We start from the raw sequence: 25,794 nt of genomic DNA, 5'->3' as shown, positions 1-25,794 counted from the left end.
TTTTACTATCCTATATAATGAAGAGCTAATATGCTAATTAGACTGGACAGCAGAACAACCTTCCAGAAAGACCAGTGGGTGGGGGGTGGGGCCAGTGAGCCTGCACCGCCAGGCCAGCCATGGTGGTCCTGGTATCCCCTCTTCTGCAGAGGTGGCAGCATAGGCCTGGTGCTGGCGCCACTCCTCCCACAGAGACGGCAGGGCGGGGGAAGTGGTGTGGTCCCGGCACCTCCACAGAGGCGGGATGGGGTGTGACCATGGTGCCTCAGCCTCCCACAGCCCCTCCCCCAGTCGGCCTGCCCCCTGGTCGGCCCCCCCAACCAGTGGGCAGGGGGCAGGGTCAGCGCTGAGGAGCAGTGAACTTGCCTTCTGGTTGAGCAGTGCTACCACTGCTCAGCCAGAAACTGGGCTCATAGCTGGCGAGTATAGTGGTGGTGGCCTCTTCTGCCTCCACAGCTGGCGGGCAGTAAGGAGCAAGGGGTCCTGGACTATGAGAGCCCAGGACTGTGAGAGGGATGTCTGAGGTGGACATCCTCCAAGGGGGACCTTCCCCTCTCCCTGCCCAGTGCATGAATTCGTGCACTGGGCCTCTAGTTGAAAAATAATTAAAGCATATGCAAATGGACTTTTGGGTAATATTCCTTATCTGCAATAACTCTTAAAATAAAGTTCTATATTTGTAAAAAAATAAAAAGGAGTATCCAATTTATTTTTATAGTATACAGGGGAACAGATTGAGAAAATTTTTTCTGTAATGCCTAATTTATTTTCATCATATTTCTAAATATTCACAGTAACATTTAATCTTTTGACACTTGTGTTTTCCTAATTTTCATTGCATGCAAATAGAACCTCTCCATGTCCCTTTATTTCATAGTAAGTACTATTTTCAGTTTTCTATTTCTTGGGTGATCTCTTATTATTTGCTCTCATAATAAATTCCAACTGCTAGATTTTTATTTTGTTAATCTACCTAACCATAATTTGATCCATTTTCTTGTCTGCAACCTTGACATCTTTCCTTACTGTATTAATCCTCTAGTTCATTAGAATTGAGGAGGGAAGAGAAAAAGAGACTGGAGTTATCTTCTTGTTATTCAGAACAAACTATTAGAGAAAAAATTAATTTCTTAAGGATTATCAAACATGCTTTCTAATATAAAGAAGATATTTTTGTTGCATATTAAGTAGATTATAATGCTCTCACTTTATAGATTTTAGGGCTTTAAAATTTATATGCATAGCAATTCAGGTAACTTTTTTTCAGTGTTGTTTTTTTTAAAATCACAATTACTAGTTAATAGAGAATGCCTTTGATCCTATGCTTTTTTAGTTTTCTAACTTTTAAATTAACCAACAAAATAAGAAATAGCACATTCATTAATATTTACTATGTTATTTATTATTTATTTATTATATAGAACAGAAATGTTAAAGTACATTTCATCAAGAATTCACCTATATGAATATAATAAAACATCACATACATGTAAAGTCATCCAGAATTCCTTGTACTATAAAACACCACCACCACCAATAACAAAAGCCCTGTGTTTAATAAGTGAATTAGAGCATTATTCCAAGAATAATAGTGATCATATTGAATGTGTGACAAATACACTTTATACATACCAAGATGAAAGATATAGGACTAGAAGAAATGGTGTAGAATTTGGAGTAGGTGCCAATACTATGGCAAAGAAGATATTAGCACAAATGTATGATGAAATTTACTTGGAAGATGTTTTCAAGTAGACTGCTAATAAGTTTTCATGCTTAGCAAGAAAAATAAATACATGGGCTCAGAATTTCAAATAAATTTTTCCACTTACTATAAAATAAAAAAGGGAGTACTTACTGGCTAAAAGGTAGATTATGATAAGTGGTAACATTTAAAAACATTGAATCATTAGTTCATATATATGCAAAATATACACATATCAAAATTCTATTTTATTTATACTAGAGGCCCAGTTCACAAATTCATACATGGGTGGGTTCCCTTGGCCTGGCTGGTGATAGAGGCCTATAGGGTGGCCAGCCAGCTGGGGGGAGGGACCCTGTGAGGTTGGCCAACCAGCCCCCCGATCGGGACCTGTGGGGGGGAGGGTCTGAGGGAGGATGGCTGAGGGAGTGACTGAACCACCAGGGACAGCTCCTGTGTTGAGCATCTGTCCCTTGGTGGTCAGTGCGGGTCATAGCAAGTGGTTGACTGGTCATTCAGGTCATTCTAGTCATTAGGTTGTAATAGTTGCTTAGGCTTTTATATATATAGACTAGAGGCCCGATGCACAAAATTCGTGCATGGGGGGTGTTGTCCCTCAGCCCAGCCTGCACCCTCTCCAATCTGGGACCCCACTGGGATTGGGCCTAAACAGGCAGTCGGACATCCCTCTCACAATCTAGGACTGCTGGCACCCAACCGCTCGCCTGCCTGCCTGCCTGATTGCCCATAACCACTCCCCTGCCAGCCTGATCAACGCCTAACTGTTCCCCTGCTGGCCCGATTGCCCCTAACTGCCCTCCCCTGCTGGCCCAGTCACCCCTAACTTCCCTCCCTTGCCAACCCAGTCACCACTAACTGCCCTCCCCTGCAGGCCTGGTCCCCACCAACTGTCCTCCCCTGCTGCCCCAGTCCCCCCCAACTGCCCTCCCCTGTGGGCCTGGTCACCCCCAACTGCCCTCCCTTTCAGGCCTGGTCCCTCCAACTGCCCTCCCCTGCTGGCCTGATCACCCACAACTGCCCTCCCCTGCCGGCCATCTTGTGTCCACATGGGGGCGGCCATCTTTGACCACATGGGGGTGGCCATCTTGTGTCTTGGAGTGATGGTCAATTTGCATATTCTCTTTTATTAGATAGGACTAGAGACCCGATGCACGAAATTCATGCAAGGGGTTCAGCCCTCGCAGCCCTGGCTGCCTCGGCTCTCGCAGCCCTGGCTGCCTCGGCTCTCGCAGCCCCAGCTTCGTCCAGAACATCGTCTGGAAGGTTGTCCAGATGGTCATTCCACTATTTGGCTGTTTGGTAGATTTGCATATTATGCTTTTATTATTATAGATGGGAGAAACAGTAAGATGTTACAACCATCATAAGGGAATTAAAAGCCATATATAGATAAAAATAAATATATTCACTGGGCAGTAAGTATTGCATTTCACCGAACACAACGATTTTACACTTTTATACTAAAACTCATTTGCCTTCATATAATTTTTTGCAATTACAGAAGTCAAAGAATAGCTCAAAGAAAATGAAAAGCAGAGACATCTTAGAAGACTGTGCTGGACAGGCCATGTTTTTTCTGCTTTATCTGATGCAATTTTAATTTGTCATTCATGATATTCCTGAGACCCTTTAGATTGCCACAGAAACATATAACTGAGCAGCTGAAAAATGATTGTCACTCAGTGAAATTATATTTATAGACATAGCAACAGAACTATTACAGAGCAATTCCTTAGTGATATTTAGCCATACTGATGAGCTATAATCTGTCTACAAAGTAATAGAAGCCATAGTTTATTGGTTTGAAGCAAAGTTAAATTTAGACAAGGCTGTAAGATGTTATTTGTTCTCATTTTCAATCTAGAGTTCTAATCAGAGCTACCTAATCTTTGAACTACAGAAAAGTTACTTACATAAATTCTCATATCTCCAAAATTAAGCAAAATTCTTCAATTTTCTTACCTTTTTTTTTTAACATAGAGTTAGGCAAGAACACATTGTAGGTACAATCCAGTGAAAATCATTAATATGTTGGAAATTTATTTGGTAAGAAAGTTCAAGTTAGAACTCTCAATTCTAGGACAGGTAGACTAATTTTAAAATACTTATGTTTAATTTACTTGTATTAAATATTTTGATAATTTATTTTATTTACTGTAAGTAATGAAAATCATTTATTAATACTGAATAAATTTTTCATAGTGAATACTTTACTTCTACAACTGCAATTTGTTGAGAAAAATGTCAATGAGGTTATGACATTTCAATAGTTGTTCCAAAAATACCTAAATCATAAATCATAGGCATTGTATAAGAAAAACTTGATTTAGTTTGCTAGACATCTTTCAAAAAATGTATAATCAGAACACTGCTTATTTCTAGTAAAACATATATGGGTAACGCATGTTTTAAGAGTATGGTCATTTGTTACTGTTAAATTAATTAAGTAAGGAGGCATTAGACTGAGCTGGTTTTAATGCCCGAGTAGCTACATGACAAATCAAAACCTAAGACTGAATTGCCTCAAGGTTGAGAAATCAAAACTGAAGGATAACCGATCACAAACAGCCAACTAGCCTTTCTTTAATAAGCCAAACTCTTAAGCTATAGCCAATCAAAAATTCCCTTTCTTTGCTTCTGCCTCTTCTCCCTAAAAGGTTTTCCTCAGCTCCTGTCAGTGGAATGCTTCTAAACACTTCCGGTTTGATTCTGCCGGATTTGAATCAATTTTTGCTGAAATGAAGCCTTAACATTTTTTAATATGCTTTGGCTTATCTTTTAACAGTTAATAGGTGCCATCTTCCTCACAGGTCACCTTTCAGCTCTCAAGATTGTCTCAGGACAATGGACAATAGACTAATCAATGAATGACAATGTTCTAGCTATTGGATTTTGTAACATAAAATTAGATGTGTCTACAAATTCATAATCAATAATTTCATAGTTAAATGAATCAATTTGAGGCTTTGGAGATTGAATATTTAAGTCAGTAACCACATAGGCAATTATAATGCAATAAAATCTGATGTGCATAAATTTATAAAAATTATATGAAGCAAATCAGTTCTAAGAAAATATTCCAGAACTGAAAAAGTTAACATGGCAATTACTCTTTTCATCTTGGAATTGGAAGGGGAGTGGGGCGGGGGGGAATTGGAGAAAAGCCAAGTTAAAACTTTCCTGAGAAATAAAGAACAGTTGAAAGAGCATTCTTTTACAAGTGTCTTTAAGGTTTTGAAAATGTCATTTCTCTTCTAAAAATTTCATGACTTTTAAAAAGTAAAACTTATGATAAATCTTAAATTAAGCAGGAGATAGAATTTCCCTTTGCTAACACTCACCTCATTCTGGACAATTCCAATGTGATTCTAAGTGGCAATTTGCACTGTCATTTTAAAAGCATTTCTCAGATATTTGTTAGGCATTTTATGGAAGGAGACACTGAGTCAAAGAAGTTAAGCTGCATACTCACAGTTAGATAAGAAAGCAGAAGTTAAGTCAACCTCAGAAACCAGATACCCAGACTCCTGGGCCTTAATTCTTAAGCCACACTCCCATTTAAAATATCCACTGTGGCTTTTTATCACGACAAAAAAAAAAAAAAGGTAATTGGATCCATGAATGCAGAGCTTTTGGAGGGCGCTATCAGCATTACACATTATCTTTCATCTTGAAATCGCACAAAGCTTTATTAAACTGTTCTAAAAGGAAGTGTTATTGTTCCCATGTACCTCTCTCTCCCCAAAAGATAGCTCAAGTGGATTTATCAGGTGGCTAAATGGGAGTACTAAAGAGGTTAAATTTAATTCAGGGACAGATACTTCCCTTATGAACAGAAGAGCTTTTGTAATGTTGGTGCTAAAATGGTCCCCTTGTCAAAAGACTTATGTACTATAAGTTCCACCAAACAAATTTATAAAAGGAGAGGAAATTGACCACAGAAACTGTGTTTGGTACATTTGAGAACCAAAAGAGTAAATATTCATTCCATGGCACCCTCTGCTGAGGGAAGGTTAAAGTGTCTCAGATTGATGAACAACTAAATCAATCAAAACTGTATTTATGGAAGCAAAGTAAAGGGAAGAATTGGTTTAGAAATTATCTGGGTAATTTAGGCTGAAAATATTACATCATGAACTTTTAAGACACCTTGAAACCTAAACATTTTTTTATTAAAAAAATATTATATATGTAGATATGTCTATTTTATTTAAGGTAGAATATAGAATGTTGGTCTTGTTTATATTGGATTATTGACTTACAGAATGTGGGTAGAAAAAGTCTGTATAATAGCTTCAGTTATTCATATTTATTTTGTATTTCTATTTGCCAGTAGAGTGCACTAAACTTTTAAAAACACATGCATTTATATGTACATATTTTAATTAAATCAATTTAAGTAATCATTAGAGGCACTTATGTTTATGCCAAGTTACTAAAATCTTATCTCAATAATTTTCCACATTGGTGTAATCTATTATTAATTTTTAGGACCTTGCAGAGAAATTTTTACTCACCAGTTAGAGAAACCAACAAGAGAAGAAACAAATGTTCTTATCTGAAACGTGAGCATATCAAAACTCACTTGTCTAGAAGTTAGCCTGGGAATATCCAGGCACTGGAATTTCTTACTTATTTTTCCCTTCCCCACTTTAAATATTAAAAGGATAAAGACATTTCCAAGTCTACATTTTGAATTTTCAAATAAAGTACATTGAAAGCTATGTGAAAGAATGACCAATGATTCTAATGTTAGTTATATTTTCAATATTCATAATAATTTTCATCCAGGGGTATTTTTAGAGAAAGTGAAAACGATGCCTTCTTCTCACAGCAATATATACACTTGTTCCCAACCATATGTTTGTTTGTTTTTTGTTGTTGTTACATATAAGGTACTAAAAAATAAGGGAGCTAAAGAGGCTTAATTCACCTTTTTTTAGTGATTTATGATGTGGGTGCAAAAAAGGAAGTAGGTTTTTAAAAAGGAACATTCCTTTACATCATTCTATATCTGTCAAATGGCTCTAGACAGAGCATGAACTCCTTGACCAGCTACAGTCCCAATTACTCCTAATTTCCTGAATCAGCTCATTTTATTCAGTTGTATTATTGGTGGGCCCAAAGGCATTTGAATCTCAGCACCATTTCCATCAGGATTGGCTCAACATCTCCAGGTGCCGTTGATTGGTGGCCGCTTGCCCTGGTCTCTCTACATAGCTCTGATATTCCAAAATACTGACATAGTTAAAATATTGTGGTTATAAAAATAATTATTTTCCAATGAATATTAAAATTAAAAAATTGTTCACACCTAAATGAACTAATATAAATATAAAAATCATACATTAAAACATTTTTGAAATTTGCTAATGAAGCATTTGAAGGGAAAATAGATAGTTCTAAAAAAAGATTAATAAAAGCATAGTTTAATAAAAGATTAAATATGACAGAAAAACACCATTTTTAAGAGAGATCTATACCTGGCAAAATCAGACCAATTTTAATTCCTAAAATAGACACATGGATTTTAAAATAATAGAGGACTATGAGAATTTTTCCCAGAATTAATAATTATGTGCCTTGGACATGAACTCCTTTGCCTGTCAAATTTCATTAAATATCAGTTTAAGTGCTTACATTTTTAGCATTGCCCCAAACCAAAATAGAATCTATCATTCGAAATAATTTTTACAAGATCTCTACTGTTCGGTATTACTTCATAGTCTGTAATGGTAGTTATTATTATGAAACATATTTGGTTTCCTGGTCATTGCTGACCAACTAGCTAGGCAATGAAGCCAAAATCACCAATAAAACCTCAACTTTAAGTTGAGCTTAGACAGAACAATATCTAACAATACAGCTTCTGTTTGAAAAGACTGTCATTTTTTACACAATGTATCTTATACAAGTGCACTTTTCAGATGGATCTTCAGATTCAGCAGGAGATCACAGTGTGTTACTTTCATTACAGACTATCTACAGGGTGCTACCCCTGTTTAGTTTCTTCCCCTGTGCAGAAGCTTTGCCTTATATGTGTTCCAAAATCAATTGACATTGAGGAGTGCTGTATTCTCTGTTTCTACTCTGACTGAACAAATCAGGTGTATATTCATCCTGATTGTGTCACTAAAAACATGGACATAAGCAGTCTTTCTCAAAAGTAGATAGGAAACTCTAGAGAGAAAGGACACTCTAGGGCAGCGGTTCTCAACCTTCTTAATGCCGCGACCCTTTAATACAGTTCCTCATGTTGTGGGAACCCCCAATTTCATTGCTACAAATTGAACATAATTAAAGCATAGTGATTAATCACAAAAACAATATGTAATTATATATGTGTTTTCTGATGGTCTTAGGAGACCCCTGTGAAAGGGTCGTTCAACCCCCAAAGGGGTCGCGACCCACAGGTTGAGAACTGCTGCTCTAGAAGGAAAGGACACTGATTACATTTTAGAGGGATGGAAATAAAGGAAAAGTGACTCTGCAGTTGTCTCATCCACAGCTTAAATCTTCTTTTCTCTTTCCATGGAAGTCAGCATGAAAGCTATCTTACACCAATAAATTTTCCTGCTTTCTTCTGGACCACTCCAGTCCAACTGTGTCCTTGTAAAAATGCATGGCACAAACTGATTTATTCCATGTCCTCCTACTAAACCACAAGAATGTATGCTTCATGAGAGCAGGACTTTGCTTTGCTATTTCATTATCCCAAGCACCAAGTCATTGTCTGGCATATAGTAGATGCTTAATAAATATTTGTTGGCTGAAAGAAATTAGTAATTCCCCTCAATTTTCAGCCAAACTGTGTCTGCTCATTTGCATGTCACTTATGCCACAGATTGACTATATCACCAATGCACTGATCATTCAGACACTCATTTAACAACCTTTATTGAAAGCCAAACTGTGTCTGCTCATTTGCATGTCACTTATGCTACAGATTGACTATACCATCAATGCACTGATCATTCAGACATTCATTCAACAAGCTTTATTGACCACTAATACTATATAATAAAAGCTAATATGCAAATTGACCGAACTGTGGAATGACCGGCAGCTATGAAGCTCACTGACCACCAGGGGGAAATGAAGGTTAATATGCAAATTGACTGAACTGTGGAATGACCGGCAGTTATGACACTCATTCACCACTAGGGGGAAGATGCTCAACACAGGAGCTGTCTCCTGGTGGTCAGTGCACTCCCACAGGGTGAGCCCACTCAGCCAGAAGCCCTGAACCAGGCTCATGGCCAGGGAGTGCAGCAGCGAGCACTCCCACAGGGTGAGCCCACTCAGCCAGAAGCCCTTAGCCAGGCTCATGTCCAGGGAGCGCAGTGGCGGTGGCAGGAGCGTTTCTGCCTCCGCGGCAGTGCTAAGGATGTCCTACTGCTGGCTTAGGCCCGCTCCCCCTAAGCCATCAGTTGGACATTCCTTGAGGGCTCCAGGACTGTTAGAAGGTTCAGGCTGGGATGAGGGACCCCCCCCTACCCTTGCCTCTGCTAAGGATGTCCTACTGCTGGCTTAGGCCCACTCCCCCTAAGCCATCAGTTGGACATTTCCTGAGGGCTCCAGGACTGTTAGAGGGTTCAGGCTGGGCTGAGGAACCATCCCTCCCCCCGCCTGGTGCTTGCTGGTCTCTTTTTTTCTCTCTCTCTGCTGCAAGCTTCTTTCTGTAGTAGAACACTCTCCCAACTTTTCCCTTCTATGCTCCCTCCCTATAAAATGTAGTTTTGTTTCTGCCCTTTTTTACAGTTCTATTTTCCAATTGCCATAGAGAAAGAATAAAAACCAAACAGCAACAGAGATTACAGAAGTGTGAGAATGTCAGAAGGTACCATCCCTCCTATCTGTGGTTTATAATTTCTGACACATTTATTGGAACTCTTAGAATTTTGTATCCACTTGCTAGGGTCTCTGTAACGATGATTACAAATTGGATGGCTTAAACAACGGTACTGTATCATCTCACAGTTTGGAGGTTAGAAGTCCAAAATGAAGATGTCAGGTTGGTTCCCACTGGAGAATCTGAGAATCTGCCCTATACTTCGCTACTAGCTTTCTGTGGTAGCTGGAAATTCTTGGCATTCCTTGAATTGTAGCTAGTACATCGCTCCAATCTCTGCCTCTGCCTTCACATGGACTTCTTCCCTCTGTGTCTCTGGGTTGCTTCTCCTCTTCCTATAAGGAAATGTTATATTGGATTTGGAGTTCACCCTACTCCACTATAACTTCATATTAACCAACTCTATCTGTGAGACCTGATTTCCAAACAAGGCCACATTCTAATGTTCTGGAAAGGACAGAGATTTTGAGGGGACACTAGTCAACCCAGGACATACTACTTACTTGAACTTTAAATAATCCATTAAAAAATGTCACTTAATCTCACTTCTCAATTTCTTATTTAGCAGAAACCTTTACGAATTCATTCTTTCAGAAGTATCCCTAAAAATAAAGTACATCAGGATAAAGGTAGTCTTTCAATTATGAAAATATCTCATGACATATTATTAATAATTTTTAGTAAATGAGAATTCTTAGTAAGACATATTTTACAAATTAAAAAAAAATTTTTTTAAATTGCCTGTCGTTGAAATATCATATTTTCGAATCCAAATGAAGATTACTAAGTTTAGATTTTGGGGCTTTCATATTTTTAGTCATTGTTTGTAGATTGGCAGAATGTGTTATTGAGCTAAACTATGTGAATTAGCAGATATAATATTGCTGGTTATTTCTTCTTTGGGTATTACATAGAATTGTACATGTCCTCAGTTCCTAAGTGTCCTTAGGAAAGAAAAGAGTTATGTCATTGGTAGCCATTTGGTATTTGCTTTGGCTTTTTAGTATCTAAACCACCTTCATTTTTGAGGGTATCCCCATGTTCATCTGATGAGATAGATCTCCATTTCAAACAGTACTCTTCTGGGGAACTGCTCCTTCTGAGTACTGAACTCTTAAGAAACTTTTCTTCCCAGGGAGAATGATACATATTAATATGACCACTGTCTTCCTCCTTCAAACATAGTAATGATAATGGGAACAACGTATTCAAGACTTACTAAGTGTCAGGCCCTGTGAGAATACCAATACATTGAAACATTTCATTTAATCTGTGCCATCATCATTAAGATCTAGAGATAAAGACATGAAAGCTTAGTGTGCTTCTGTTAATAGCTCACAGTGCCACCCTAACTGGTTTGGCTCAGTGGATAGAGCCTCTGCCTGTGGACTGAAGGGTCCCAGATTAGATGTACCTTGGTTGCGGGTACATCCCCAGTAGGGGGTGTGCAGGAGGCAGCTGATCGATGCTTCTCTCTCATCGATGTTTCTAACTCTCTATCCCTCTCCCTTCCTCTCTATAAAAAATCAATAAAATATATACATTTTTAAAAAATAGCTCACAGTGCCACAGGTTAGTGGGGGAACAAACTTCAGAGACCCAGGTCTGAAACACAACACATTCTGCCTGTCCCACTCTCGGAAGCAACTATTTCAAATATTTTCAGCTCATTAAAACTGTGACCCCTTCATCCAACCCCTTATCTCAGTAGATAACTGTTCCCCCTAGATCATCAAAGAAAAAAGTAGAAGACAGAAAAGACAGATCCCTTATTGTTCCCAATTAAGATCCAGAATCCAGGCCTATCTGCTTCTCTCTCTTGCCTGAGGATAATATATCCATCCAACGTACTTCTAGATCCCAACCTTTCCTCAAGCAGTGGAAGCAAACTATTGATTAAAATTTTCTCTCTTGTGGATCCTATCATAAATATTTAATATGCTTCAACATCTTAGTAACAAGAATCCTTTGCCCTTAAGGTAGCAAGCTCTCTTTCTCTCTCCCTCTCTTTCCTTCCTTTAAAAGACAAATCACTAAAATGTCTATATTTGCTATCTCTACTTTGTCATATGTCTATCAACCAATTTCCATGTATCTCATGCTTTAATTGTGCAACTAAATTATTTTGCTATAGTCCATAATTCAATGGACAGTTTTAAGTTCTCATTTTTCTTAACTTCTAAACATTAGAAAAAGTTACCTGATCTCTACTCTTAGGTTTCTATTTTTTGCTCATATTCTTTGTGTTTTATTATTTTGCTCTGTTTTCTAAATTCCCTCCACTTTTACTCTGATGTAATTATTTAAAGTATAACATACCATTGTGATCTTGAAGACAGAAAAATTTTATCAGCCTTACTGAGGTATGGTTGACAGAGTAACCGTGCATATTAAAAATATGTAATTTGATAAATTTTGACATGTGAATGTACCTTAAAAACATTACCACAATCAAGATAGTAGGCATTATTTATCATCCCTAGAAGTTTCCTTACACTCCTTTTAATCTCTCTCCCTTTTCCTTCCCCTACTCCTTCCCCTCAACCCTTTAGCTCTCAGAAAAGTGATATCTTTTTGTCATTATATTAATTTTCACTAAATAGAGAATTACATTGATCTTATTTCACGTTTTCTTCTTTTTGAAAAAATTTATTACAATAATATGTCACTTTTACTTACAAAAATTTTTAAATCCATGTTTTTATATATTCTACATACAGCTTAATGGGGTTACATGGATTCTGTGTATCAACTGGAGGAAATCGACATCCTAAAAATATTGAGTCTTCTGACACTTGTAAATGTATACCTATGCATTTCAGGTAACCTTTAAATTTTTTCTGGAGTATTTCATATTTTTTTAACTATACAGGCCTTTCATGTATTTTCTTAGGTTTACTCCTAAGTATTTCATATCTTATGCTATTACAAATAGTATTTTTTTAACCACAGACTGTTTATTACTGTTGTTTCAAATATAATGTACTTTGTATATTGAGCTTGTATTTGGCAAACTTGCTAAAAATTATACAATAGTTCCAGAAATTATTTTGTAGATTCTGTTCAATTGCTTATGTAGCTCATTATATATATAAAAACAATCTACTTTTTCCTCTTCAATCTGGATGGGCTTTCTTTATTTTTCTTGCCTTACTGTTATGGCTGAAATCTTCAGTATCATGTTAAATAGAAGTTGTGAGACCAGTCATCTTCGTCTTGCTTCTAATTCTAGGTGAGCAATTATAACATTCAATTTTTTTATTTCCATCTCTCAGGTTACTGTCCTTGGTTGCCTGATGTCCCATGTCTTACAAGCTATTGTTTCTAGAATTCTGTCTGTTATTTGTTTGTTTCTTTGTTATTTCATAAGTCAGGGTAAATCTGGTGCCTATTTGTTCATCTTGGCCAGAAATGTTAGTCTGTTTTGGCCTTTTAAATGTTCAATTTTGATCTTAGAATTTCTTCTCTTCAGACTAACTGTTGTCTTGCTGGGGGATGTTATATGATTTCATAGCTCTGTCATTTATATACAAATGACTCTCTCACTTATATCTCTAGCCCAGATCTCTCATTTGAATTCTAAAAGGTATTTATTTTTTCAGTCACCAAGTCTACATTCACATGAAAATATTGCAGAAAGGTCAAATATGGCATGTTAAAAATGAACCCTTGCTCACCCCACCACCTATTTAATCTATTGAGTTTCTTGTCTCAACAAATGGCATCATCATCTATTATTCATGTCAGAAACTTGGAAGTCAACCGTAACTCTACCCCATCTCTCAAATCCCACTCAATCACCAAGTCCTGTTGAGTCTACCACCATCAATATATTTAAAAATCTTTTCATGGTTTCTTTCAACTACCCATCATCCCATTTCCTTTAAAAGCTCTCTGTTATGGGTTAAATTATGTCCCTCAAAAAGATGTGTTAAAATCCTAACCCTTGATACCTGTGAATGTGCTCTCATTTGGAATGGTATCTTTGCAGATGTAACTACCTAAGATGAGTTCATTAGAGTAAGCCATAATCCATTGTAACTGGTGTTCTAGTAAGAAGAAGGGGAGAGCCCGGCTGGCATGGCTCATTGGTTAAGCGTCGACCTATGAACCAGGAGGTCACAATTTGATTCCTGGTCAGGGCACATGTCTGAGTTGCTGGTTCGATCCCCAGTGTGGGGCCTGTAGAAGGCAGCCAATCAATGATTCTCTCTCATCATTGATGTTTCTATCTCTCTCTCTCCCTCTCCCTTTCTCTATGAAATTAACAAAAATATATTTTCAAAAAAGAAGAGGGGGATATACACAGAGGCAGATACATAGGAGGAAAATAATGTGAAGACACATAGGTAGAATACTATGTGATGTGGTAGTAGAGACTGGAGTGACCTATCTACAGGCCAAGGAATGCTAAGAATTGGTAGCAACTGTACAATCTAAGAGAAAGCCATGGGAGGTTTTTTCTGGAGAGATTTCAGAGACAGTGTGGCCCTGTCATCACCTTGATTTCAGACTTCTAGTCTTCCAAACAACATTATTTTATTTTAAGCCACCAATTTTCAGTGCCTTGTTATGGCATTAAATTCTTTATCACCTCATTTCAACAAGGACCACTTAAACAATTTCCTTACGTTTCACCTGCCATTATTTTTAGTCTCCTTATATGCTTCTGTCCATGCAAAAGTCAAAATGGGCTTTTAAAAAGGAAAATCTGATCATAACACTCCTCTTCTTAAAACTTTTAGTGGCTGCTTATTATTTGAAGAATTCAGTCAAAGGATTTTAATGTGGCCTAAATGTATTTCAATAGTCAGTCCTCCAGCCTTATCTCTCAAATGCTCTACTTTGAGTTATTTTTTTCTCTTCTTCCAACCAGTTATATTTTTCTCTGAGTTTTGACACATGCCATTCCCTCCACTTTAAATGCTCTGTTCCCTAAAACCTCACCTGCTCCATCTGCTTAAGTTGTACATATTCTTCAGGAATATACTGAAATGCTACTTCCTCAGAGAAACCTCTCCAAGGTAACTGATAATAAAATTGTGCATTTATTTCTCTTTCTTAGTTGACCAATATAGTGACATATATTCACAATACAATGTGCTGATTTATTTAATTTGTATAATAAGTAAGATAAAGCACAGGGTAGACTTTGGAGGCATTATCTATGTATGACTTTTCTCTCAGCTTCACCAATCAGTATCAATCACTTTCACACACCTTTTATTTCTTCCTTCTCTCCTATCTCCATGATAGCTCTATATTCCCAGTTGATTCCAAGGGTAAAATCAAGCACCCAAGCCTAAGACCTGTAAAACCTGAGAGTGCTAGGTGAGAAGCAGCAGAGAATTAGGGTGAGAGGGCAATACAGGAAAAGATGCAAAAGCAGGAAAATCATGAAAAACAATGGAGTGTATGGAGCAAACCAATTTTGCCAGCTGACATTGAAAATGTCCCTCATTTTACATTTAATCAATTATTCATCAATCATTTTCTACATTTAACAAATCGATAAATGGACTGGCTCCTTTTATGTATATTTATATGTATATTCCTTCTTGTACACCTCCTCTGTTCCCTTGGGCTTTTTCTGTCATTCTTTATTAAGGTCATCTTGGTTTTGGTTTTGTTTTATTCAACCTAATCTAATTTACATAATAATATTTTTATGGAACCAGCAGATACTATAATATAATATAATATAATTTTTTTTTTGTACGAAGACATTCTGAGTTCTATATTCTGTAAGAGAGATACTGGCAATCACTTTTAATATTCAGTGTTTTTGGAATTTACATTTCAGAAATCATTTACTTCCCTTGAAACTTCTCCCCTCTGTTCATACTAAATGTGATGAGGCAGAAGCTGTGAAACTATTATAGGAGAAAAAAAACAAAAACAGTTTGCAAGATAATAATCAAATACTATGGGGAATAAAGTACATAATCACCAGTAAATTTGAAGTGAAAACCATAAAATGGTTTAACCAATTTTGAAAATATATCTATGCACTATTTTAAAATAAAATGTAAAATATAGTAATGTTAAAGATCTGCTTTTATTTGCTCTAAAAGTGAAATATTTAGAGGAAATTGATCATCACAGGCCTGTAAACACAGTTCCTATAATTGCCTGCTATCTATTTCAACATTTCCGATAGGTGAATGGAGTGACCAGTGTCAACAGGCAACATTTAAAAAGCCATTTCTTAGTGATTTAGAATACTTTTGCCACCCCTGGGGACATGCTTTGAATCTGGCAGGAACATTAGCTGATCATGCTACTTCAGTCTGACAGCTTCAGATTTTTAACAGGAGAAAAAGGCAGAACTAATGGATGTGAATAAGCTTAAAAGCAAGGGAACTTATCAATCACTGTAAACAGCTGTATTTTAGGAAGCTAATAGAGGTACTTCTAAAAACATAAAAAGTCAATAGGTATTTTTCTGGCAACTAATAATTTTGATCAGGTGGCTCACTCCAACCCCCAACCTGCCTACCTTCTTTTTTTCAATCGGTCTAATCTTTTTGTCAACCTTGATTAACATGAAAACATCATTTTACTTGTACTGTTCCACTTTCCTAAAAGGAATAACACAAAATATAATTTTATGAAAAGGTAACTCAAAAGATGAATGAAGCAAATTAAGTTATTAAAATGATTAGAAGACTTTTTCTGTTCTGATGGTACAATAGAGAACATATATATTCAGTGCTACCTATAATTGGTACATTACTGAGTAATGACTATAACTATCTTTTTATTCAACCTCAAACACATAACACTTTACATATATATTTCAAAGAGTATGAAAACACCATGATTTGTTTTGCTATTCAATTATGTCAAAATAGTCTACTATTGTATTCCTCTACAGAGGACTCTGATCCATTCTTTTCCAGAACAAATTCATTTTAGAGGGGATTACTTGTGTGACAATGATTGAGGAAGCACAATAAAACTCTGCTTACTCCACTGGAAAAAAATGGAAAACATTTAATTTTATTCTCTAAAGGATTAGGATCAGACGAAGTTATCAGGCCTTGGAAAACTATGAAGAAAATGTCCTCAGTATGGGACTCCTCAGGCTACAAAGCCTGTTTCGAATACCACAATGGTCTCCTCTCAAACTGAGAGGTCACTTTTCCACTAACATAGCTTGACTATTTTAGGTGGAATTTAAAAGGCATCAGGATTAATTTCCTCCGATGCATGATGCCCTACATCGTTTGTGAGGGATAATGCAACACTTAAGATACTGTCATGCTCCAATGAATTAACTGTTCAGTACAAGAGACAAACAGTACAAACACACATTGCACTAGAAAGTGATAAGACCTAGGTACTGTGGGCAGGACTCATAGGATCCTCTGATTAACTATCTATTTGGTGTGTCCAGGACTTTTTCAGTGGAAGGCAATGTCAGAGCTGAATTTTAAAAACTTTTTTTTTTCAAAAAGAGAGATTAACATGTGCATGTAAATGGATAAAGTTTAATAGCATGAATTCTGAAGTCAGCTGCCTGGATTTGAATCTCTGCTCCAAAAATCTTATAGCTGTGTGACCCTGGGAAAGCTACATAACCTTAATGTTTCCTTTTACCATCTGAAAAATCTTTGATTTTTATTCTTTCAAAGCACCCAGTATGTGCATTAGGTTTAAGTCAAATCTGTTGGTTAACATTCCAACAATAATTTTCGAAAGAGATGTTTTAATATCTGTGATTGTTAATGATTTTTGTTTATCCAAAGATCAGTTTTTGTTTGTTTGTTTGTTTGTTTGTTTTGTGTGTGCGTGTGTGTGTGTGTGTGATGGTGGGAGGGTTGTTGGTTTTTGTTAACTTTCAAATAGGTGTTTGTTTGTTTGTTTGGTGTGTGTGTGTGTGTGTTTGTGTGTGTGTGATGGTGGGGGGGTTGTTGGTTTTTGTTAACTTTCAAATAGACTGGACTTGTTTCATATAAGTCCACAGATATTGTAGTTAAGCATCCACATTTCCCAGGCACTCCCCTTGATTCTTATAATCCTTTGACCTATCTAGCAGCTCTAGTTCAGATTTACCTAGAAGAAGGTTAGCTAGAGTCTCTTTGTCATGAGTGAGTCTTGGGAAACCAGATTCCATCTCAGAAGTTTGTGGTGATTTGTTCTTTGCCTGAAACATGATAGTATCCAAAAAGTGTGAGCAGTCATTACCACTGGAAAGCAAATTTTATAAAAATAGGGGCCTTATCCACCATTTCTTGAGTATGAAAGTATTTTAAAATGTTATCAACTAATATGAACATCCTTGATGATGTTCCAGTAGGATTTCCAGTAGAATATTCTAGTCCAGGTCACATGTTAACTGCTAAAATCAGTGTGTCATAGTGAGCCACTAATTTAGCTTCTTGCAGAATTAGACTTAGAGTGTGTTCATGCTAGTTCACAGCCTTTCTTAGAAGCTAAATTAAATATGTTGGTGTAGCAGACAGATTCTAAGGTGACCCCACAATCCCCACCTTTTTGTGTTCACATTTTTCTATATGGGCAGGAGCTATGACTTATTTCTAATCAATAGAATATGGAAAAGATAACAAGTTTTCAGTCCAATGATTAGATTACATTGCACAAGACTCCATCCTGGCCTACGGAGGCAAAACTTCTTCACAGACTTCAGAAAACAAATGGCCACATTAGTAAAGTCCTCACAGTGAAGATCTGTTGAGTGGCCTCTTGGGATGGCAGGCAGTGTATGTACCTAAGGGGGACCTCCAACCTCAGCCAGCATAATGGTCAGCCCCACAGCCACAAAAAAATGAATTCTGCCAAAGCCACGGGGGTTTGAAAGTAAATTTGTTTCCAATCAAATTTTCAAACGTGAATGCAGCCCAGCTTGTTGCCAGTGAGACCCTGAGCACTGGGTCCAGCTAAACTCTACCTAGGACTCCTGGTCCATGGATGTTATGAGCGAATAAATGCATGTGTTTTAAGTCATTAAGTTTCCTGGTGATTTGTTACACAGCAATAGAAAGTTATACAAAAGATAATCAAAATGCTTCCTTTTGCTTGATAACTTTTCGTCTCTGAATTATTATTTAAAGCTATACGGTCATATGCATGCTATTTTGTGAGGTGTTTTCATGGGTAAAACAAACAATGCAGATTCAAGAGTTCTCTGAAGTGCTTTGAATTGATAGTGAACTTACGTAGAGAAAATCAAAGATTAATTTATTTCTAATAGTAATAAACATTTCCTTTTGCCATTGGTAAAGATCTATACATGTGGTACATGGAATATTATAATTCAACCAATAATGCTGATTTCACCCTTCCTTGCTTTTACAAATTCATGCTATTGTTTTGGGGAAAATGCTAATGATTAAAATATCACTCATGACTTTTGATTAATTAGTCTGAAACTATATTTTCAAAGACTATTAATAAAATGAGAAAAATACTTCTGAGTTATGATTCACCTTCTTCTAAAAGAATTCACCTTCTAGAATTCACCTTCTACAACTTTGCAGCTGGTGGGGTCAACCAGAAAAATGGAAATAATTAATTTGTTCAGATGCAAAACTAACATCATGGGGGGGGGTAGGATAATGGATTGTAGTTGAAAGTATCTGGTCAATAAGTGATAAAATGCCATTTTTATGCATCCGTCTGGCCTGTGGATTACCCTTTTCTTTGTAAATGTGCCACAAAGTTCAAACGGACTTTTGTTAATAATATGCTGAATCTGCCTGTGTCTGTGGAATAACACAGACAATTTGCACAGCTTACCTCAGCAAAGTTGCTTCAGTCTGGGGTGATTTTTGGTAAGTATTTCTAGAAAAAAGAATAATAGAAATAAAAGAATGATGTGTCTTTTGCTCTATGAGATTATAACTCTGTAGAAAGTGTACTTGATCCTCAAGACAATATCTATCAATTGTAGATCTTATTTTAAGGATGGAATGCTCTAGTCTGTAATTTCTCACCATAATACAATTGTATTGGAAAAAGAATAATAGAAATAAAAGAATGATGTGTCTTTTCTCTATGAGATTATAACTCTGTAAAAAGTGTACTTGATCCTCAAGACAATATCTATCAATTACAGATCTTATTTTAAGGATGGAATGCTCTAGTCTTTAATTTCTAACCATAATCCAATTGTATTGAAATATATACATATATGATATTTAATATACAAACTATATATTTAAATATTTTAAATATACTAGACTCCATTTTGTTTTAAGACAGTATAATATTTTAGGAATCACAGCTCTAAGAAGCAAAGATTTAAAAAAAGAGCAAAAGCATGTCATGTAAGCAATAAACAATACACTTATTTGGACTACTGGATTTTGTCTAGCTATTAAACTTTTCTAAGCTGCTACTCACTCAATTGTGAAAGAGAGATAATACAACAATTTCTCTAATAAGTCTGTCAATGAGTTAAAACCTGAAAAATATTTTTCCCCAATCTAGTACATAGAAAGAGCTCAATAATTGTTAGCCACTGTGGCAGGATTGCTATATGTAACATATTATGAGTTAAGAGGCACTGTGCTTAATAGATTAGATATGCTACTTTGCATGTGCTTAGAAGGTTGAATAGTACTGTGCAAAGATTTATATAAATGTAAACCAGGTGCCCCACACTTATTCAGCCTCCAGGGGTGAGTCATGCTTCCCTTTAATGCCTAAATAGCAATAGCCCATGTCCATTTGTGTATTATGGCAGAAAATCTAGTCTTTTATGGGGTTCTCTCCCCAAATGTTTCTGAGGATCCTTAGAAAATGCTTACACATTCCCCTTTGTGTATCATAGTTGCTGCTTGCCCTTTAGGGGACCATCTAACTCCAGAAGCCTGTAGGACTTTTCCACACTCATCCTTTGTTTTCTTTGTTCTTTCTTTCTTGGGCAAATGCAGTTCCCACCCACTTCAAGGTGGGACCCTGTCCCTTGGTCCCCAACAACACAACTAAAATCAGGCTTCTCCTGAGCATAACATTAACAGAATAGACATCCATTTAGAAAGCATTTTATTAGTCAAGACCTCACTACATAATGCTGCTTTATAAACAACTGCAAAGCTCAGAGACTTGAATCATGTTGGTCAGCTGTGGTTCAGCTAGAAGCTGCTGGGATTGGCTGCATGTGGTCTAGCTCAGCTGTATACATCTTCTTATTCTGAGACCCATGGTGACATGGAGCATGTTCTTCTCTTGACAAGTAGCAGAAGCATATGAGGACAAGACATATCACAGAGGTTCAATAGAAGCCTCTGCCCACATCATGGCTGCTAATCATGGGCCAGAACAAGTCAATCAGCAAGGCCAGAGGCAATGGGTAAGGGATGCATAATCAACATACATTCCTGGAGTTTCTGCAAAGTTACAGGGCAAAGGGGTGGAAGTGTCATCCTATTACGGGAGGGCGTGAAGGATTAAGAACAGTAAACTGAAGATTGCATGTAACTGTTCTAAGATTTCTTAAGCTAAGTCTCCTCACCAGGGGTTTCAATAATGGTCATTTCTCTCCTTACTCCAAGTTTTTTCAGCCTGTTGAAAGGGCTAAATTACCAGAGGAATTGCCCTTGACAGATTTCTTACCAGAAAGCTATTTGTAGTGTCCAGAGGAGGGTAAATGGTTTCCTAAGGGAAAGTGTGCCAAGTTGAAATTGTACTAACAATAAAGACAATCTTTACAGTATTTAACAGATCATGGTACATGTTATATACCTGATTTCTTCTCAAACTGACACGTTTCTAAAAACAACGTTTGCTTTGTTTTGTATAACCAAATAACTCATTCTTTTTGTTTTCTTCTTTCCAGAACAAAGGAACAGTGAATTTGTAATGATCAATTCAAGCTACCTTGGTAGTAGCTGTTGACTGGCTCAGTTGGCCATCTTCTGTACTTCCAGTCATTGATATGTCATAAAATATCATGGAATCTAGTCTCAGTCGAACTTTCCATTACAAAATGTTTCAAGTAATAAAATTGCAAAAGGGTTTGGCTAATTTATGAAACCTCGGCAGCAAATAGGTTGATGGAAGCCAGCAAAGATGGGTGAGAATCAAATGCTATATGGGTGATAACTCCAGACACTGTCCTCTAGTGATGGGGAGGACTTTTGATTTTCTGGATTCCTTAAGAAATGAGCCCATCCACAGTAAAGTTACTCATATGGACAGGTCTTCTGCACAGAAACATAAACAGAGACATGGGTGAAAGATGAAAGAAGGTTCACATTAGCATGGATAATTCTGCAAAGATTATAAAAGTCTGTTTAATAAAAATGGTAGTTTAAATAAAATACAGAAAGTCTAATATAAGTTTATTTTCTGATAACATGTTCAAAACTACTAAGTATAATTTTGGCATCTTATGTGTTCTCTAGTGAGCCCATTCATGTTGCCTAGTTGTTTGTCCTTCCTTATTCTGTCAATGATACATGAACACCTGGAGTAATCATTTTGGTAGCCGTTAGTAGTATTACACTGAGTCATAGTCAGATTTACAGAGAATATGATCATTTGCTTCATAAACTAAAAGATACTGAAACAAGCCAAATTTTTAAAATATATGTGGCAAAATATTGCAATAAAATAATAGAATTTTATCTTTATTTTGTTAAATAGACAGGGGTGTAATGATTTTGGGTTATGCACATATGCACTGGGGGCAAAATCAGAGTGAACAGTAATAATATTTAAATTTTAGAATATCTATAGACTAAAATCAAGAATCATGTAACAGAAAATTTCATACAAATGAAATTATAAATATTTACCTTAGCAAAGCTTAATGGAATTTATGTTAAGAAACATATTAATATTACTCAGACAATTTTATTTATATATTTTCCCACTCACAACAAAACAAAAGCACAGAGCAGTTAGTCCTGAGGTCATTTATTTTTAGTAAACTCTCAGGTGGTTTTCCCAGAATCTGATATACCTCTTGGAAAATAATAAGGCAAATAGTTTTGGGCTCCAATACATAGTGACTTTTATAAGATTTGTTTTTAAAATCTCCTCCAGGTGTGGTTCAGATCTCCTGGAAACTGCTCCAGAAGACCTGGGCTGGAGTGAAGAGGGCAGGGAGCAGCTCAGCAGACGGCATGGTTGGTCTCTGAAAGATCCCATAGAGTTACTAAGAAGTGAGACAACTAGAAGATTGAAGCAAAGAAATAACCCAGGATTACATTTTACAAAGATAGTACAGGTAGAAAAATGTTCAGTAGAGGGAAAACGGCGTCTTAAATAAAATAAAATAAAAGAGTGGAGGTGAGGAAAAATGACTAAAAGAAGGAGGGGGGAGAATCCTGTTAAGTTTTTATTGTCTCCAAAAACAAATCTTTTTCAACACTAATATCCACTCATCCATATTCTCTATGTCTGTGCCAATAGAAAACTCATAGCTCTAAGAGATGGGTGCCTGACAGCTGAACCCATGATATGAAGAAACACGTGGATTTTAATTGTAATTTTTTCTTTCTTTCTTTCTTTCTTTCTTTCTTTCTTTCTTTCTTTCTTTCTTTCTTTCTTTCTTTCTCCCTCCCTCCCCCCTCCCTTCCTCCTTTCCTTCCTTCCTTTCTCTCTCTCTCTCTCTCTTTCCTTATTTGTTTTTACTTTTACAATCACCATTTATCCCCTCTATGCCCTCTTCCTTCCTATCTTCTGGGGAAACTTGAATGGGCTATCTGCTCCAAGGAGCTAGTCCCTAATGATGGTGGCAATTTGGTGGAAATCAACAATTAATTGTAACTCACCCGGTGAAAAAATAAAACTACATAGAAAAATAAAAAGACATAAAATATGAACTGCAAAATACAGAAGCAAAGAGGCTGCTTTCCCATTAATTCACCAGGGGGATAAGCAAACTGCATTTCCATATGCCAGAATGCTAAACACAACCTAGAGTCTAGGCAGCTGAGGAGACATCTCATTCTTCTCCCTTTGAGAGGCAGCATCAACTAACTAAATGCATGTATAATTTATGTTGCTTAGGACACCAAGAGCTTTCACCTAGACTGCAAGAGCAGTTTCTTCCAAATCATGATGTTATATTTTCAATTCATTTTCTTCTTTGTTTATCAAAATGTCCATGTTTGATACATGTATCCTTCAGTCATAGTCCCTCCTCTCTCTCTCACCTCTCTTCTCTCTCCTCTCTTCTCTCTTCTCTCTCTCTCTCTCTCTCTCTCTCTCTCTCTCTCTCTCCCCCCCTCTCCCTCTCTCTTCCCAGCTTTCTTATTTCCTTATTCTTCTAATGGACTTTATAGTTCCTTGAGTGACTTGTAAAGACATTTCCAAAATGATCTTTTTCCCCATGCTAACATAATTTTACATTGAAGTTTGTCTCTCAAACGACCCCCCTTTCTGCAATCGCATTTCTTTTCCCTCCTGGTCTAGCTAACATTCCCAAAGGAAAACATCAGGTTTCACAGTTGATTGTCTATTGACTATGGACTGAAGTTTCCCTGCATTGTTCATTGTGATATTTGCTGCATATTTCAAACTGGTAATTTTATTCAAAGCCATGAGAACAATGTTTTATGTGTATAAAAGTGTCATCAATGGAAGTGAAAATGTATGTCAGAAACTCTTTCTTCATGGTTCTTTGTATGCTTTTTCAGAGGTGGGAAGTAGTTACACATCTCTCTGCATTGTAATTCATTTATTATTTTTAAATTCCATATGACAAAAATATTTTTTACATAGAACACCCAAGTCCAAAGAAAGTCTCAAGTGTGACATCGACTACCCACAGTGTATGGGCAAACTTAACAGTTCTTCCCCCAGATTTTATACAGTGTCTTAATATCCTCATATTAAAATAGTTTCTCATATAAATGTCTAAATTAAAATATATGTACAATAAAACTAAGTTATGAAGAGATTTAATATGTTTGATCGCTATTTGAAATCAGAACTTTTGATGGTTATTAATTTTTTTCAATCACACATCTATGCCTTCTTCTTAGGGTCACTGAATCCCACTTTTCTCTAGAAGAAAAATATTTTAAAAGTAAAATAAATAGTTTACACTAATTATCTATTTATGTATATATGCACATATGTATACAAATGTTTATATGCACATATCAAAATAATACATATTAAAAATTTAAAACAATAAATTATTAGCCCTAAACAACATTAAAGATATACAAAATTTTAATAATTCTTAAAGGTATTCATTAATAAAAGTAAATCTTTTCAATGAAAGATTTTCAATGAAATATAGAAAATTCCTTTCAAATTGTGAAAAAGTGGTAATTCATACTTAAATGTCTTGAATAATTCAGGACAAAAACTATCATTTAAGGGTTCTGCTTGTGCTCTAAAAATGTCTATAATAGAGTTTAGTGCATCTTGTATAATATTGTATGCATTGCATTTTTTACACTTATTATACAAATTGAGATGAATAATAAATAGCAGTTTTACATTCCATGAATATTTTTTAGTATTCTTCAGCAATAGTTAATATGCTAACCAACTTTACTGAAAGGCATACAGATGTGGAAGAAATCTATCTGGGGACTTTAATTATCACCTTGTCAAATTCAAATGATAATCTTTGAGTTCATTTCCATAAAGTATCCACTTTGCTGTTCCACAATTTAACATATGTCTACTTTTTCTTATCTTACTTGTGTCTAACTGGAGGTTCCAAACCTTTCAAATGAGATAGTTCTCTGTCACACTGTGATCTTTGCCATAAAGGATTTTGTCAAATAAATGTTTATTAACACTTTATTTTGGCAGGAGAAAGGTCTGTACAATGTATAAAGTAGCCTTACTATCAATAATGCTCCACAAATGAGACCGAAAATATTTTCCATAAGCTATACCAGCTTAAGGGCTATATTATAAAGAAGAGACTATGAAATTAGGTATAAGTGAAAGACCATCAGTGCTGCACAGTTATTTTAGGAGTTAGAAGATTTTCAGTACTCAGATGACTAAGAAATGGATGGGCTTGGTAATTTATGCTGAGACATCTTTTGGTGAGAAGTGTGAGTAGAGGCAAAAGAAATGATGAAATTTATGTTTCTCCTCCCAGGTCCAAATCAATGAATTTCTAGACAAAAAAGTGAGGATGAGAGGTTGGGGAGAGAAAGGTAAAGACTTATAGGACCAAAAAAGAAAACAAAAAAACACTTTAGCTATTTCCCTAATCATTTATAAAGGGTCAGAATTCAACATACCGATTTACTCAATTTATTAAGTC

The sequence above is a fragment of the Myotis brandtii genome, unplaced genomic scaffold (assembly GCF_000412655.1).
Source record: "Myotis brandtii unplaced genomic scaffold, ASM41265v1 scaffold83, whole genome shotgun sequence".
Lineage (NCBI taxonomy): Eukaryota > Metazoa > Chordata > Mammalia > Chiroptera > Vespertilionidae > Myotis > Myotis brandtii.
The sequence above is the reverse complement of the archived record's forward strand: the minus strand, read 5'-3'. Positions refer to the sequence as shown.